This window comes from Papaver somniferum, chromosome 2 (genome assembly GCF_003573695.1).
Source record: "Papaver somniferum cultivar HN1 chromosome 2, ASM357369v1, whole genome shotgun sequence".
NCBI lineage: Eukaryota > Viridiplantae > Streptophyta > Magnoliopsida > Ranunculales > Papaveraceae > Papaver > Papaver somniferum.
Window position 1 is genome coordinate 71,246,131 of NC_039359.1, and position 9,966 is coordinate 71,256,096.

The 9,966-nt window shown below is 32.6% G+C and overlaps 1 long non-coding RNA gene across 7 annotated transcripts; it reads right to left on the minus strand.

Annotated features, from left to right (window-relative positions):
* Nucleotides 1-7,298: 7,298 nt before the first annotated feature.
* Nucleotides 7,299-9,960, minus strand: LOC113347988. 7 transcript variants are annotated; one of them, XR_003359378.1, is made up of 4 exons: nt 9,676-9,960; nt 9,450-9,534; nt 8,161-9,269; nt 7,299-7,696 (listed from the first exon to the last, which is right to left on the minus strand). It is a non-coding gene; the product is annotated as an uncharacterized LOC113347988 (long non-coding RNA). The 7 variants fall into 7 exon arrangements; XR_003359376.1 differs by having other exon boundaries at nt 8,062-9,269; XR_003359379.1 differs by having other exon boundaries at nt 7,409-8,261; nt 9,158-9,269.
* Between the last annotated feature and the right edge of the window lie 6 nt (nt 9,961-9,966).

Here is a 9,966-nt window from a genome sequence, read left to right on the forward strand (position 1 = left end):
CTGATTAAACAGCTCAATAAGTTCAGTGCTTGTTATTTATACGTAATTCAATACTTGCTTAAATAGGACACATTACAGTGAAAAATCATTTGGGTGCATTTAAGTCCCCACTCCCCACTCATGCCAAGAGGAATCACGTTGTGCATTATTTAACGAGAAATTTAAAGCCTTTTGATCCACACATAGAGCGTGTGGTCTCTAATACATTACAGAAAACTATAAGGCTAACAAAGTATTCCCCCCATAAACGAAAAATCTATCACTACGTACCCAACAACTGAATGGTCTCGACGTATATATATAAGTTTGGTCTATTTTAGTTCTCCTCCCATCATCCTAGGCTTTAACCCATTAAAGATGCAGCTGTGAGACACCGAACTTATTTAGTTAATTTAACCTTCCACTAATGGACCCTCGTTCATTCATCACTGCCCTAATCAACACGCTAATGCAGTGATGGTATATCAAAGGTTGTGTTTGATATGTCCACCATCCTATTCAATTGTATAGACTAGACTTGGAATGAAACATTCTTGCGGTAAAATAATTGGTGCCAAAGCTATAGCAACATAATTGAATTGCCGTACTTGACACTGGTCTACAAAGTCGCTAACAAGCGGTAAGACACGTTTAGAATAAAAACTGTGAAATGATCGACCAGAGTTATAATAGGACTTTGGATTTATTTACCAAGATCTAACTTAGACACGTTGGTTCACATCTACCTCAATACTACTACTCGTACTGATAAGTGGTAAGTTCCCGATTATCTTTTTTAGTTTATGACTAGAACTTGACCTGTGCCGTAACGGCACGGCCACGAAAATAAGTGAAAAAAGTTATTTTGACCAGTTCTATTTATTTGTTGTTACTATTTAAAGTGATAATTGTTCTTCGTATATTTTGATTATTGTTTTTTCTTTTATATTGGACCGAACTTATTTTAACAACTAAAAAATCAAGCACAACTTGTAAAATATAATGTTATTTGTGTCATAATGATATCGAATAAACATTGCACACTACTATATTGACTAATTGTGATACCACCACCAGAACCACCCATTACAACTACCTTTTTCACCAGCAGCATTGCCGCCACGGGCTCCATGCACCGCCACTCATAAACATCACCCTGATTACCCATAATATCTATTGGTGTAATTATAAACATAGTTGTTATCTATTGAGTGGGAGTATATATATTCATATAGATAATTAATAAGACATTTTTCATGAGAAATTAATAAAATATTTATTATGAGAAATTAATGAGATAATAATGATGTGCACAGATTAAGATTGTTAGATATGAATTTCTAACTTTCAATCATAGACGTCACTTATAAACACGTACTTAAACAACCATTGATTTACCTTCTCCCTAAACAAATCTTGAGGATGATACTAAAAACAATTGATAAATTAAGGAACTAAAGATTTCGAGGATGATATCAAAACATCAAGGAAATAAGGTTGAGCGAAAGCATGTTCTTGGATTTAATTTCTTTTGTCTCTTTAGTTTATCTATAATTCCCAAATTTATTTCTGGTTTAGGTTTGCTCAAAGGTGAGGAACTAAAGTTTTTAAGTCCACTCCTCCTTCTGAATGTGAGTGAGAGAATCAATTGTTTAGTCTTATGGGATTGTAGGTTTGTTAATTTTAGTCTATCAAATTTCTGCACTTTGCTTTTGATTTTTGGGATGAGAAAAAGAGAGTATGTAATGCATTATTTCCCAATTAAAGCGTGTATTCATGGGATCGACCACAAACGTGGATTTATCAATCAGGAGGGCAAATCAAGATCTCTCATTATGTTAACTAACTTAGTTAAACTTTGTTCTATAATACAGAACAAAGAAGCACGAAAAAAAATATTACCTAGCTGTGATATAACTCGTGTCATAACCGTGCGACTTAGTAATAAGTTAATTTATTGTGTACTAATTTTGATTCGTACCGTTTGCTTGCAGTTATTATTTTAGTTGTCATGTGTTTTTACCGAGTTTATGTTATCATTAAGACGATCAACCACATTTTATATTCTTTATAAGGTTAACCAATTTGTGGAGAAACATTATTAAAAAAATATATTACTTTCACCAATACCCACCACATCCAAAATATCACTTGATACCACTTCTTTCCCCCACATCACCGTTGCTTCCACCCCCAACCACTGGACGTGCTTTTTAATTTTTAATCACAGACGTCATGAGAAAAGTTTATACTGAACAAACTTAAGTCGTCAATTAATTTATTCCACTATTTTTTTTAATTCCATTGGTTTTTTTTATTAAATTCTCTTTTATATTGTAATCAATTTTATTTAACACTAAAAGTCATGATTTGTCTGATCGGGTATTATTTGGGTGATCCAGCGGTATATGATGATATTGCCTTATAAGATCTGGTATTATCCATGAAATATTTGGTTTTTTTCCTTACCAATCGTGTGAAAAAATAGCTAACTGTATCTTTCACAATATAATGTTGTGCGTTTGTAAAGATACGAAAATATTATTGTTCACTATTATTCACCAACACCCACCACCATTAAAAACATCCATCGACACTATTTCTTCCACCACTAGGGAAAGACCAACATCCACCATAATATTTTTGTGTCTTTAATATCTCTACTACCCACTACTTCATCCAATAGCAACATTAATACAGTAAAACTTCAATAAATTAATAGCGTTGGGACCAAAGAAAATTATTATCTTAGCGAAGTTATTAATTTATCGAGTTTAAATTTAGCTTTATCCAAATTTAGTTGGGACCAGAGAATTTTATTATTTTAGCGAAGTAATTAATTTGTCGAGGATTAATTTATGGAAGTTCTACTGTATTTATTAATATAATTTTTAATAAAATTATTATTTACTAATAAAAGGATGTATTTAGTAGATCTATTAAGGGGACATTTATGATGAAAAATTAATTAATAATTTATTATGAGGAACTAATGGGATACTAATTAATAAAATATTTATAATAGTTTGGTTGAACAAACCAAGACTGTGGATTTATCTTCTTCCTAGAAAATTTTTGACCACTACTTACATAGCCTTTAGTTCAGCGTAGATTTATCTAGCGCTTAACCCGTGCTGAAACGGCATGGGCATAAATTTTATCTGGATATTAACTCCTTATCATTACAAAAATGAAGACAAAACCAATATATATTTTTATCATGTACTCATATATGATTCCTTTCCAGTATGTTTGATATTTTGATCTCCCAAATAATCTTTATTCTTGCCCTCTTTCACAACAAAACCAACGTTATTTGATATGTTTTTTAGTTTGCAAAGACAAAAACATATTACCGATCATTTGAAATGGTATTTCGCTTCTACATCTCCCTTATTTTAGTGACTGCGCAAAACCAAAACATCGAACTATGTAGAATAAAACAAAATTACATCACTCAAACTCATTCTTCCTATAAACAATTGTGTCCCATAAGCTCAAAATCCTTGTTTATTTTGTCCCATTCTAAAATAGTCCAAAAAGATTAAAATTCTGAATGGATTGTACAGTACATATTACATCGTATGTTCTTATATTTGAATAACACAAATAAATACTAATTCATTTATCTAACACACTATATCATAAAACGTTGAGACATTTCAGATGGAAACCCATTCGACTCAGAAAAGATATATCTCAAATTCTTGAAAACTCCCAGAAAGTCTACGACATTGATTTTCTAAATGTGAGCCATTGTAGATGGCAACCCACCACCAAAACCACTAATTACCACTACCTTTTCCACCACCATCACTATCGTCACCAGCTCCATACATCTCCAATCTCAAACACCACCTGGGTCATCCATAATTTCTATGTATATGATTATTAATAAATTTATTATTTATTTAATAAAAATATATTTAGAAAAATGTAATTGGTTGAAAAGAATTTTAAAAGTTATTATGATTCTTTATTAACAAATATTATTTATCTAATGAAAGTATATTTATTAAGATAATTATAAGACATTTATGATAAGAGATTAATAAAATATTTATTATAAGACATTAATGATTCAAAAATGATGTGAACAACCACAACCATGGATTTAGCTTTGCCAAAAATGAATCCCGATCGCTGTTTATCTAGGCTATGTTGTTCATGCTATGCTTTATAAGGGAGACTATGGCTTAACCGGTGCCGTAATGGCACGGGCCTTTTCTTTTCTTCGTGATTTAGAAAAGTACTTGTTTTTTTCTATTGTTTTTTTAGCCGAACCACGCTTAACATAATGTACACACTGTCGTTAGTCATTACCTAAAATGCTGCAGGCATCAAGTACCACATTGCTGATAGGGTATTGAATTACTTTGGAAGTGTACCAAATTTATATATAAAACGAAACATTTTTTATTTTGAATTTGGTACACTCCTGGATAATTTGGCACCCCTATTAGCGCCCATGACTAAGTAATATAATCTTTAATCGGTAAAACTGAAATAAGCACCCAAAATCATAATTCTAACAAATAATTGTTAGAAACAGGTAACAAACACTAAATTTAGAATTTAAATTCGGTAAAATACTCTTCGGCAAAAAATCTGGCGTAAAACCGAAGGGTCCAAGATGGAATATCATATACGAAAAAGAATATAACAAATGTGTAACTTTTCATTATGGGAACAATAAACAATTTCAGATTTTCAAATGGGGAACAAATTATAATTAGGATCTCTAAAAATATAAAAACTTCTCCATAAAATCAAGTGCCGCACTTGTCAATGAATGATAAACCATCGTCGCTACCCTCTAGATGCTTACTGAATCCATTCTGCTCCACATGAGATATCTAATTAAGTTTCTCACCACACAGTCTTTTTATGGTATTGACATCTGAAAGGCAGGTTATTCTCTGCATTAAAAAGATTTAAAATCATGATTAATTAATCAGTAAAATAGTTAAGTAACCTAACAACAAATGATACTGCCGATCAAGAAAAAAAAAGCAGATGATACTACCCCAATCAAAAACAGATAGAAGGTTGTTTCCTTTATAAGCAATGATGTTGCGCCAAATGCATTGAAAATGGTCTAGGCTTTAATAGTTTTGGCACCCAAATGCTGTGAAGCAACTAAAGTTTGTAGATTTTATATTTTCACACTTAGTGATTTTGATTCTTTTTGTATGCATTTCGCCCGCATTGTTTAATCATGTAACTTAGCATTCCAACCACAAAAATAAGAAGATTCTTAGAATCAAGATGAACATATATGAAAGCCAAGCCACTAACCCAAATTCCCCGCGTCCTTATCACTCGCTCACTACCATATTCCAACTCATAAACAGTTATGCGTACTAAGAATCGCCAGTACTAAGCACTACCACAACTTTTGAAAATCAGGGATGATAATAAACTAAAAAATACGTGAATCTCTTAATGTCGTCGCTCCATGTCATATGACTTGTAAACTTCTTCCAGATCAAAACCAAAGACGTTGGTTACGAATCATGTTACTTGAGATACATATTAGGACACAGTTCAAGTAAACATCGAGTAATACATGAACCTTAATTTTAACTAAAATTAAAATTAGCTAAAAAAACAAAGAGGATGAACAATGCTTTAAAAGTGTTGTATCTGCACCTTAGTGTTATTATTGATCTCAACTTCCACCACCATATTTCTATTTATGATGGAAGAGATACCAACCGCCACCAGTTAAACTTACTTATTTTGCCATTATCTCATGTGGAATCGCAAAAATCACAGGTAGTTGTTGAAAAAACATAAAAGGAAAATTAAATTTGTGCATTAATATTCAAAACTACACAAACTTTTTACAAAAGGAATTAAGAGACTCATTGTGTGCCTCTAGGTTTGACAAATTTTGTGTTGAAGAAGTCTGGTCACTCGATACGATATCCTGGCTATGGAAGACCTCAGAACCTGTGTGCTAGACTCATAAAGTTTGTTCAGTTCGTTATACAATGGAAGCTGAAATAAACCAGTGATGATACGTTGACAGCGAAAAAAATCGTGAAATATCCCGTGAGGGGATCAGACGCATGAGAGTAATGCTCTCTAGCATTGAGATTATAAGCGGGCAAAAGTAGGTCCCGTCTTATGTGAGTCACGGTCTGGATCCTGGGATTTTCTCCCGGGATGTAAAGCATTGTTGTAAATAAACAAAATAATTTAAAAAATCAATAAAATGTTGGAAGCTTACCCCACTCCATCGTCCATTTAGGAACAACATTGACATAGTTATTCAGTCAAACATTGACATAGTTATTGGGCCACACATTTGTAATTTTGTATTTTTCTCCATTACATCTTTGAAAAGAGGAGTAGGTGGTCCAAGCGTTAAGAAAGATAGTGAAGATAAACATAGTGAGGACCGTATTGATAGTTTTCAAGTTGATTCTTGTTGTTCTGTAAAGGTAAATCCTCAAAAACATTAAAATCAATAAATCAATGTATTTCTCTAACCACTTTCCCTGTTTCTTCGTCAAATTTTGATTTGAAATTGATTTTACAAACCTGACTTGTCTCACCCCTAGTTAGTAAGTTCGCGAATTTTTCCGTATCACGAATTTTACCGTCTTATTCGCGTACGTTTGCAACTCCGAACCCAAATCGCGTATTATGTGGCATTCCCGGATTATTCGCGAATCGTTCACGAATTTTACGTATCCCGAATGATACGTCCGCTTAATTCGCCATAAATTCTTTAGCTTTTACTTTTCAAAGACTCCATTTTTTGGGATTTACTGCCTCCCGAGCATACACGACCGAATATTAGACGTGTTGTAATTTTTATGAAACAAAAACGACTGAACAAATTTGAAGGTGAAGGTGAGAGAGATCTCAAACTCACTAACCAAGCATCTAAACCACCATACGACGTCCTCTTGGATAACCAATGTTGTATATATTATTAATATCATCATATTGAGTTTATTTTTTCCTTAAATAACTCACACATGCATAAAAATTGGTCTATGACCTTATAAATACAAATTATTTGTTATATATAGATACCGAATTTTCAGAGCCGAACTCACATTTACAAATCGAATTATACACGTACGTATGCCGTTCCGAATTAATGCGAATCACGTCTCGTTGACCGAATTTTGGACCGAATTTGGATTTTATAAAACCGTATAATACTCGTACGTTTGCCGTTCCGTACGTTTGCCGAATCCCGAATTGCTAACTAGGGTCTCACCAAATTATTTGATATGCAAACAAGAAAAACATTAGCAGAAGAAAGTACAAAAAATGATTTAATAACTCTAATCAACGTAGGCAAAAAAAACAAAAGAAAACAGTGAACTCTATACCTTGGCAATGAACTCATATTTTTTACAATGAAAACCAAAACCACCAAATTCAGTAACCCCTAACAATCAAACAGTGAAACACTAAAAATAGTTGACCATATCTATAAAATCAATCAAATTAACATAAAATAAAATCTAGAAAAAGACGATAGTTTTTAAATGATACTTCAAAAATTATGAGAAACGGATAACAAACACTGAATGCTTGATTTCAAAATTAGTAAAACTCAATAGACATCCAGAAATGGATCAACGCCATTGTTAAGCCTATAATTGACTTCCCAAAACGTCCTCCAACGCTTCTTAAATTATTTCGTCGTTGTGTTCCTTCAGTATCTTTGCTCATCGTCCAAGCTTCTTTTCTGCGTAGGAATATGTAAACTTAGAGTAGTTTTTTATGAACCATAATGGAAGATTTCCTCACCAAAACTAAATTTGCATACACTTAAGAAGGTAATAAGAATTAAGAGGTCCCTTAATTGATGTTATTACTTCACGGCAAGAACACAGTCATCACCCTGTTGATATTTTAAAAGGGGACCATGTACCCCTAATCATCGAAACAATCGTTTTGGATCGCCATTTACTAGTTGAATACATTTTAATCAGCAAGTAGTTCAAAAAAAAAAATCTAAAAACACGTCATATGTAATTAGTCTATCAGCAAGGACCCTGGTTCTACTTTACCAACTGATCTAATTCCTTTGTCTAGTTAAGTATCAATTACCACATCAAAGAAATGGATCTTAAATGCATGACAGGCTTAGCACTGGATAGCTAAAATGTAGGACTGCCATGCTAGAGTCCAAACAACATGAAAAATTACATGTTTGAGTTTTTTTACGTCTCTTCATACTCCTTTCCACTTCCTACTTACTCAACTGCTTTGTTCGCATGAATTTAGTCCGCCAAAAGAATTCTTCTGATCTGTAACACATTGAAAGCATGTAATGGATAGTAGTAAACTTAACTACATCTACCATAGAGTTTTTTTTAATAAAATCGATCGTAGAACTACACAACTGTACTATATTTAGCACTCAAAGTTCCATTTAGTATAGTTGGTTCGAATACAGAATCACACAACATGTTAGGACTAAATATTTTCATATCATTAAAGAATTCTAGCTATAACTACAAACATATTTGTATACAAAACTTGGTCATCTTTTCATGCTAGAGCATCCGGTACAAATATACGGCATTGAAAGCAATATTTTGTTTAATCCTATATATCTTTAAAATTTCAAGTTCAGATAGAAAGAAACAAATATTACCTCACTCGAGAGCATAACCAACTCTTTATTGATCCTATTGAGAATGTATTGCAGATCCACTTCGAACTGTTTTTTTAAGCAAGCAGGTAGATTATATTGTATTTGTTGGGATACCGTGACATCCTTAAAGAAAATATTCAATTTTATTCAAGGATACTTGAGATTCTTTTCCTTTGATCATGATAATTTCTGTTGATAGAATTAGGAAAATGGTATGATGCGTCTCAAACACAAAAATTCAAGACCAACACTAAGAAACTAAGATCTCCTCATGTCATAACCTTAAAAAAATCCAATCATAACATACTTGTTGATTGACTTAACATCCAGTGATAGATCATCTCAATTATATTCACATCTCAAACAAAGACAAATACCATAAGAGCTACAAACCACATACGGCCCTAGTCTAAAAGAGATTGTGCATTTTTTCCCAGAAACAGTTGCCACACATTCAATGATATTTGTTTTCATTGAGTCACACATTGGAAAATTTAGCAGTAAAGTTATTAGGATGGTGAACATCAAATGAAAACAAAATAATACCTTCAGATAATACTGAACTAATAAATGCGCCCTCAACATCGTCTCTAACAGGGAAAACACCAATCAATCCCTTCACTTTTCTTTTCCATAGATTTTATCCACCAATTTTACACTGAATAATGCAGAAGGTACCCAAATAATTCAGATTCAGAGGTGAACAAAATAGAAATGTTTTGATTAACCAACTTTCAAAACATGGAAAAATCTCTAATTCATGAGGCTCTGAAAATAACAACAATTATCAATGAAATCTGTCACTGATTACCACACTAATAGAGTTGAAATCGATTACCGTTCTCATTTTTTGGCAAACTCCCTTTATATCCACACGTACCTCCAGTAGTTATCCTTCTCTAAATGGTAAATTACTTTCACGTCTTGTAACATCAAATTAAAGAAAAACAATTAGTACTTTGATCTGATCTATCTACAAACTCCATAAAACTATTAAAACAGTGAGAGAAGTAAGAATTAAAAGTGATATGCCAAAAAACCAAAACTTATATCAAGCTCGATACCTGATTATTCGATTACAGAACTATTTAAGCAGTTAGAGAAATCAGACTGATCAGAAGTTTCTAATGTTTTTCCATTTTCTTGGTTCTCTGAGGTGAAGAGATTGGTGGGGAGATCTCCGGGATCTATCCCCACCAATATTTTTGCATATTTGTTCATTGAGATTTGACATAAACATTAAGGAAGAGAGTAACTTTTTCAGATAGCAATCAGTAAGATCGTTAAAAACGAAGAATCCATTGAGATTCCGCTTGCTTTTTTCGTGTGTGAGGATTTTTTTTTTTTTTTTTTTT